This window comes from Lactuca virosa, chromosome 2 (genome assembly GCF_052849685.1).
Source record: "Lactuca virosa cultivar CGN04683 chromosome 2, Lactuca_virosa_CGN04683_v6, whole genome shotgun sequence".
NCBI classification, from domain to species: domain Eukaryota; kingdom Viridiplantae; phylum Streptophyta; class Magnoliopsida; order Asterales; family Asteraceae; genus Lactuca; species Lactuca virosa.
In genome coordinates this window covers 17,769,379-17,777,093 of record NC_136427.1, presented here as the reverse complement: position 1 = coordinate 17,777,093, position 7,715 = coordinate 17,769,379, and positions in this window count along the sequence as shown.

The following is a 7,715-nucleotide window of genomic DNA, read 5'->3' as shown; positions in this document are numbered from 1 at the left end:
CAAGTTGTTGATGGTGATTTGTGATTCCACTTGAGGCTTCCACACTATTGGGGCTAAGCTCTTAAGGATAGATACGTCAAGACTTCAATCTCCACTATAAGGTATGTTATCCTAACTAGATTCTTGTGTGGTATATGTCAATTGTATGCTAGTCATAGGTTTAATACCTTGGAAACACCATTGCATGTATAATTAGTGAAAACATAGATCCAAGGTATTTAGGGTTGCATGAACACCTTAGGAGTGTTAGAATGGTCAAAACCCAACAGTGGTATCACATCCTAGGCTTGTTTTCAATTATACTTGATGCAAATTGGTGAAAAATGCTGAAAAAATCGATTTTCTGGCTGTCTGGGCACTAGACTCGCCGAGTCCACTGATGGACTCGCCGAGTCCATGAAGAAAATCATCCTACTCGTCGAGTAGGTTCATATACTCGACGAGTAGGAGCCCCTTACATCATATTTTCGACTTTTAAGGCTGGAATTGGTCTAGAATCATTACCTTAAACTGTTTTGGACTTAAAAAACCTGTTTTTGATGTGGTAATGATCATTCTAATCCAATTCAAAAGATAATTGTCAAAAGGGTCATGTTTTGTATTAGTTTAATGATTAGGCTAATTACATGAAAAATTGTTTGATTTGAATTGTCTTGTTCATATGAGTTTAATCAAGATTATGAATATTTCTAGACATGTTTGTGATAGTTGTTTTCAATCCAAATTAATCTAAAAGTTATTCATAATATGTGTTTTTGTAACTTGTCCTCAATTTATATGAAAAATCACATTAAAAAAGGTTATTAAAACCATAGGTTAAGAAACTTGAAGAGTCTTTTCCTTATAAATAGTTTTTTGAACTCCATAACTTGTCCTCAAGTTATGGATGTTCAAGAGTCTCTTCATTAAAAGTTTTAAAAACCTACATTAAACTCATATGTTATGAATATGAAAGGTTTTGAAAAGTTTCAAAACTTGTCCTCAAGTTTTGGAATTTGTAAAGTCTCACACACATTAATGCTTTAATTCCAAACCCTAGAATTTTAAAAGTTAAAATTCAATCTTTATGGAATTCATTAAATTAATTAAAGTTTTTAATTAAAAGAGTTAATAGTTCCATAATGACATGGTTTATGTTTAATTAAATTAAGAGTATAGTTTAATTAATAAGATTAAACCACCAAGTATTTTAAATGTGTAAAATACACCCTTATACTATTAAAATATTAAAAGTTAATACTTATATATATGTATAAGATAAAGTCAATCTTACCATTAGTAGGCCTCATTCACGAAGTCAGTCTCTAAGGGGGGTATAAGGTTACTGCCTATAAAATGGCAGTTTAATGGGTGTCCACTCTCACCCACCGCTTCCTTGACTGGTGGAGGGTCGTTAGCCGAATCGGTAGGATAGGACTATAATTCTCCCTTCCATAAAAGTATAATGATAAATACTAAGTAACTAAATACTTATAAATTCCCAATCTTAGTTACTTAGGAAAATGTGAAATGGTGCTAACCCATGAAATTACACTTTGCACCCTTATTAAGTCGTTAGTGGAGTGTGTGTGGTTAATGTTGGGTTTTGAGCATTCTAACACTCCTATGGTGTACATGCAACCCTATAAACCTTGGATCTATGTTTTCTCTATTATACATGCAAATATTAACTATTCCAAGGTTTCATCCTAACTAGCATATTATGAAGCACCTATACTACAAAGTTCTAGTTAGATGACATACCTTTTGATGTAGCTTGATGTCTACAAGCTTTAAGAGCTTAGCCCCAATAGTGTGGAAGCCTCAAATGGAATCACAAATCACCAAAACACCTTGGAAGAACTTGAGAGAATATGTATGCACACTAAAATCGGCCCACTCTTATTTTCACACACTTGTGCCAATTTTGTGAGCCAAGGACCCCCTTATATATTATGGAGGATTAGGGTTACATCCATGTAAACCCTAATACCCATGACCTTTCATTTACGTAGGATCCATGGGTTAAAATCTCCATGGACCATCCATGAAAGCTTAGCCCAACCTAAATGAACTTGGCCCATTACATATATATATATAAGAGTCCATATTTAATTAGTTCTTTTTGATCACTTAATTAATTCTAAATTAATTCTTGATCAATACTAATTAAATAATATGATTCCATATTAATATATTAGAACTTATAATATATTAATATAAATCACAAATATACTATTCTCAAAAGACTATCCATATAAATTGTGCCGGTGAAGTGCAACCCAAATGGACCATGCCGGGTCGGGTCAAGTACATACCAAATATAGTTATGGACTTAGACATTAATCCAACAGTCTCCCACTTGGATAAGTCTAAAACTATTATTGAGTATGACTTCAAAACCTAACTGGCAATCGTAGCTCTTAAAGCCGCTGTCGAACTCTGACCTTGTCAATGACTTGTCCATTAGATAAGGGATCATATATTCCTCCATTCTAGATATCATATGGACTGAGACATGGATTATAATCATTCTCTCTGTCCATTTGTTGTTTCCTGATTTTCGATTTATGATGACTGACTGATTGAACAAATCAAATCAGTCCTGGCTTGGCCAAGCACTCACATGTGTCATCGCTAAATCATCGAGGGGCCCACAGATATCGCTTTAATCCCGAAGGTAAAAGGAATGGATAAAATTCGACTCATATGGCTTTTTCTACTACTTGTTGAATCATACACAAAGGCACGTTTTATAACATCGAGTTACCAAATCGTGCAATCAATGCATAACCAACTCATAGTAACAACTCATATCTCTAGGTTTGAAGAATATAAGATATTATCGTCTCATGATCACTCGTGATAAAATCCATGAAGTGATTCAAATGAGCGTGGGTTGAATCCAATACTCAGAACTTATGAGCACTCATGAGTGTTGTAGCACCACTTTGTCCACCAACTTGGACCTCTACAAACCAACCCATGACAGTCTTGATTCATATCTACTTCCAACATATCACCGACTGTGGATGGTTTGAATAACTTAATCATTCAGGAAGAGCGACTTAGTTATTATGGAAGTCAAAACATGCAAAGTGAAACACAAAAATAAATGAATCAAATATGGTATCAAACCCTATGAATATAAATAAACACTTTTATTTATCACCATACTGATTACTCATTATTCATTGTTTCAGTTTTATGAACTTTATACTTGAATTAAAAACAGTAGTTGTCCCATGCTCCAAGCATGTACACTATGTTTTTCTTAAACAATAGCTTTGCCATACACCAAGTATGCACTCTATGTTTGTCTATGATCCTTACTTTGTGAAATAAACCAATTGAACATAATTTCAATGATTCTAATTTCACACTCCCAAATCCTTATCGAAAAATGTGAGAATTTCAAATTCCTATCATTTATCGAAATCTGTTTAGATTTTAAACTTATATGCACTGACCCTCCTGTAATGAATATGTACAAAGTCACAAAGACTTGTCAACAGTGATTATAAGGTATTCCAATGGAGATCAACTCCATGGAAACTAAGTCTCATATTCAAAGTACATTGCTTTGGACATGCTTCTTGCATTAAGTTTTCTAATCTTACACAGATAACTTCCACCTATGGAGACAACTCCATATTCTCATTTTGACTATCACTTCTGAATAAGAGATGACTCTTTTCAGAATATGTCAATCTGGTCCTTCCAAAATTAGCACTATACTTCCAACTGTCCCTGAGCAACCAATCTTTGGTAAACCTTAGATTGTCCTCGACAATTGCTTAATCATTTTAGTCATATCCAATTCTAGACCTTTTCCCTTCTTAATGCCTCTGGGCATTTGGAAAAATTTAGAAATGACAAATATTATAGCACATGCAATCGATCATGTACCCAAAGCAAATGGTACACGATTCATGATGTCTCACATAAAGATATGATTCTAGACCAGTCTTTTGCTACAATATTTGTATTTGCCATGTTTTCAAAATTTGACTATGAAGAGGGATGCCGTAATCATAATCGAATTTTGAGAACGCAATATATAGAATTTTCTTAAGTTGAACCAATCCAACATGAAATTCATATATATATTCTTGACTAAAGATGATTAAGGTCTCAATCTAAGCCTTTAGAACTGAAATGAAGTATATCCTCTCCCTTAATTATAGCAAAACAACTTTTTCAATCCCTGCAGCCTCACGAATTGAAACTTTTTTTTTCTATAATTAACATTGCTAACTTTCAACACTAACAATAATTATCATGCTCCCACTAACATGATGATTATTAGCATAACACTTATGCTCCCACTAGCTTTAACATGTACTCAGAAATCAGGTGGACTTTATGGTAGTTTTAAAATGTATTTGCATTGTAAGGATAACAACATGTTTTTCATATGTATTTGCATTGTAAGGATAAGATTTTCCGCAAGTTTTAAAATAAAAAAAATAAAAAAAACATTTTGATTTATTTATTTTAAGTATCCTTACAATGGCATTTGTGAAAATTGTTGTTTATGTGTTTCCATTGAAAGCAATATTGGAAAATAAAATTTGATTCTTTTATTTATGGTAGTGTCATAATTTACCAAATAAGGAAAGATTCTCATCACCCAAGTTTCAGTTAGATAGAAACTTGGAATCATGCAAGTTGTATTGTGTGATGAATGATAATTTTCATCTTTGGGAAATTAAGACTAAGACCTTGTTCACATGTATGTAGTGTAATTCTGAAACATTGGAAAAGTTTCAATGTATGGCAGAACGGATGAGAAGAATCAAATAAGGCAGAAAGATAAAAGTTTCTCCAATCTGAAGAGATGGGAGAGTACTTGAGTATCTTGTTTTATGACTATCTTAGTGATTATGTAACCATATCAAAATTGATTCTCTAAGGACACCTTAGTGCATTGGTTTGACTAAGGAAAGGAATCATAAATTGTTGAAATGGTTAAATCAAAAGATAAATCTTACTTCGTTCCAAAATCAAATCTTAGAGTCATACTCTAAGATTGTAACTTGAGTGACATAATCTTAAGAAAGGTTTAAAACACTTGTCAATTTTAAGAGTAAAATGTTTCTTACTCTTGGACATTTGAAATTGGTAAGTTATGATGTTTTAGATAAAACAGAGACCAACTAAGACCAATTGTGAGAAGTGTATATCTTGATAAGAATCCACACTAACTCTTGAATATTTGTTTTGTCAAAGAATGGTTCTTGACAAGAGAATCTCATATGTCAAGAGGACAGTGGGAGTCTTAAAGATCTTGGAAATGTTTCAAGAACTAATCAAGAATAAAACCTATTGTTTAATCGCTAGCACACAACTTGAGGTTTGCAACCCATTGTGTTGACATATTTCTGTTTATGTGCCCATTCCAGTTTAAGTTGACTATGTTTGTGAGTTCTATAAGTTCTCAATTGTTTGCATAACAACCTGGAAGCAATGGTAGGCACTTGTTCTGCCGGGTGGCAAGAAAATGAGATTGGGCAAGTTCAGTCCATATGAGTTTGGATTTGTCACTAACCTTGTCTTGTGATTGTGGTTATGACAAATTCACATGGATAGGAACACATACACCATAAAATCTAAGTGTCATAAGGTTTCTCTCCGATTCATGAAAATGATGGTGAGGAAACTCTTTCACTAAGTAGATTTTAAGTAGACAGCAATTATGAAATCTGCATTCTCAAAGTCATTAGTGGAGCGCGGGTGGTTAACCGACACACTAACATGGACTTGTGAGGAATGGCAAATGTCTAAACAATTAAGACTATGATTACGGCATCCCTTTTCATAGTTCTGAAATTGTTTAGACACACATGTGTGCTATCTAAGGAAAGGTGTATGATTTTGATAAAGTTTTATCAAAGCATCTCGTATCAGAAAACTGAACTTTGGTAAGAAAAGTCAATAATGTATTGATTTCAAGAAGTCCAGCTGATTTCTGGGTACGTGTCAAAGCTAGTGGGAGCATAAAGTGTTATGCTAGTTAGATTATGATTATCATGTTAGTGGGAGCATGATTATTATGTTAAGTGGTGCAAGTTAGCAATGTTAATTATAGAAAACAAAAAGTTTCAATTCGCTTTGAAAAGTTGTTTTGCTATAATTAAGGGAGAGGATTTTATACTTCATTTCAATTCTACAAGCTTAGATTGAGATTTTAATCAACTTTAGTCAAAGATATATATGAATGTTATGTTGTAATGGTTCAACATAAGGAAATTCTATATATGTTGTGTTCTCAAAATTCAATTATGATTACGGCATCCCTCTTCATAGTTCGAATTGTGAGAACATGGCAAATAAAAATTTTATAGCATGAATTGTGTCCCATATGCTTCGGGTATAGGATCGATTACATCCATTCTAAAATTTTCAAATGCTTAGGGCATTAAGAGGGAAAAAGGAATAGAACCGGATATGACTAAAATGATTAAACAATTGTCGAGGACATTCTGAGGTTTACCAAAGATTGGTTGCTCTGGACAATTGGAAGTATAATGTAAACTTTGGAAAGGACCATATTGACATATTTTGAAAAGAGGTAACTCTTGTTCAGAAGTGATAGTCAAAATGGTAATATGGAATTGTTTTCATAGGTGGAAGTTATTCTCTGAATCTGTGTAAGATTAGAAAACTTAATGCAAAGAAGGATGTTCAAAGGAATGTACTTTGAATATGAGACTTCGTTTCCATGGAATTGATCTCCATTGTAATACTTTGTAATGTCTGTTGCCAAGTCTTTGTGACGTTTATGCATAGTCATTACAAGAGAATCATTGCATAAAAGTTTAGAATCTAACAAATTACAATAAATGAAACGAGTTTGGTAGTCTTACATTTACAAAAAGGATTGGGATTGTGAAATGCGCATCATTGGAGTCGTGTTCAATTGATCTATTTTACAAAAGAAAGGACCATAGGTAAACATAGTGTGCATGCTTGGAGTATGGCATGACTATTGTTTTAATTCAAGTATTAAGTTGATAATTCGAAACATTACATGAATAATGAGTAACCAATATGGTGCTTAGATAAAAGGTGTGTTTTATTTACTCTCAAAGTGTTGTGGCCATATAGGATTGGTATTATTCTTGTGTTTCACTTTGCATGTTTTGACTTCCAGAATAATTATTTTATTCAAATTCTCCACAGTCGGTCATACGTTGGAAGTAGGTATTGAATTAAGACTGTCATGAATCTGGCTTGTAAGATTTGTCTAAGGTGCATTAGACATAGCAATGGTTGCTACAACATTCATGAGTGCTCATAAGTTCTGAGTATTGGATTAAACCCACGCTTATTTGAATCACTTCATGGATTTTATCACGAGTGAATCATGAGACGATAATATCTTATATTCTTCAAACCTAGAGATATGAGTTGTTGACTATGAGTTGGTTATACATTGATTGTACGAAAACGCATCAGTAACTTGATGTTATAAAACGTGCCTTTGTGTACGTCAAGACTTCAATCTCCATTATAAGGTATGTTATCCTAACTAGATTCTTGTGTGGTATATGTCAATTGTATGCTAGTCATATGTTTAATACCTTGGAAACACCATTGCATGTATAATTAGTGAAAACATAGATCCAAGGTATCTAGGGTTGCATGAACACCTTATGAGTGTTAGAATGCTCAAAACCCAACAATTTTTACCCTCGATTTTTGGGTCATTACAATCTTAATATATGATGGAG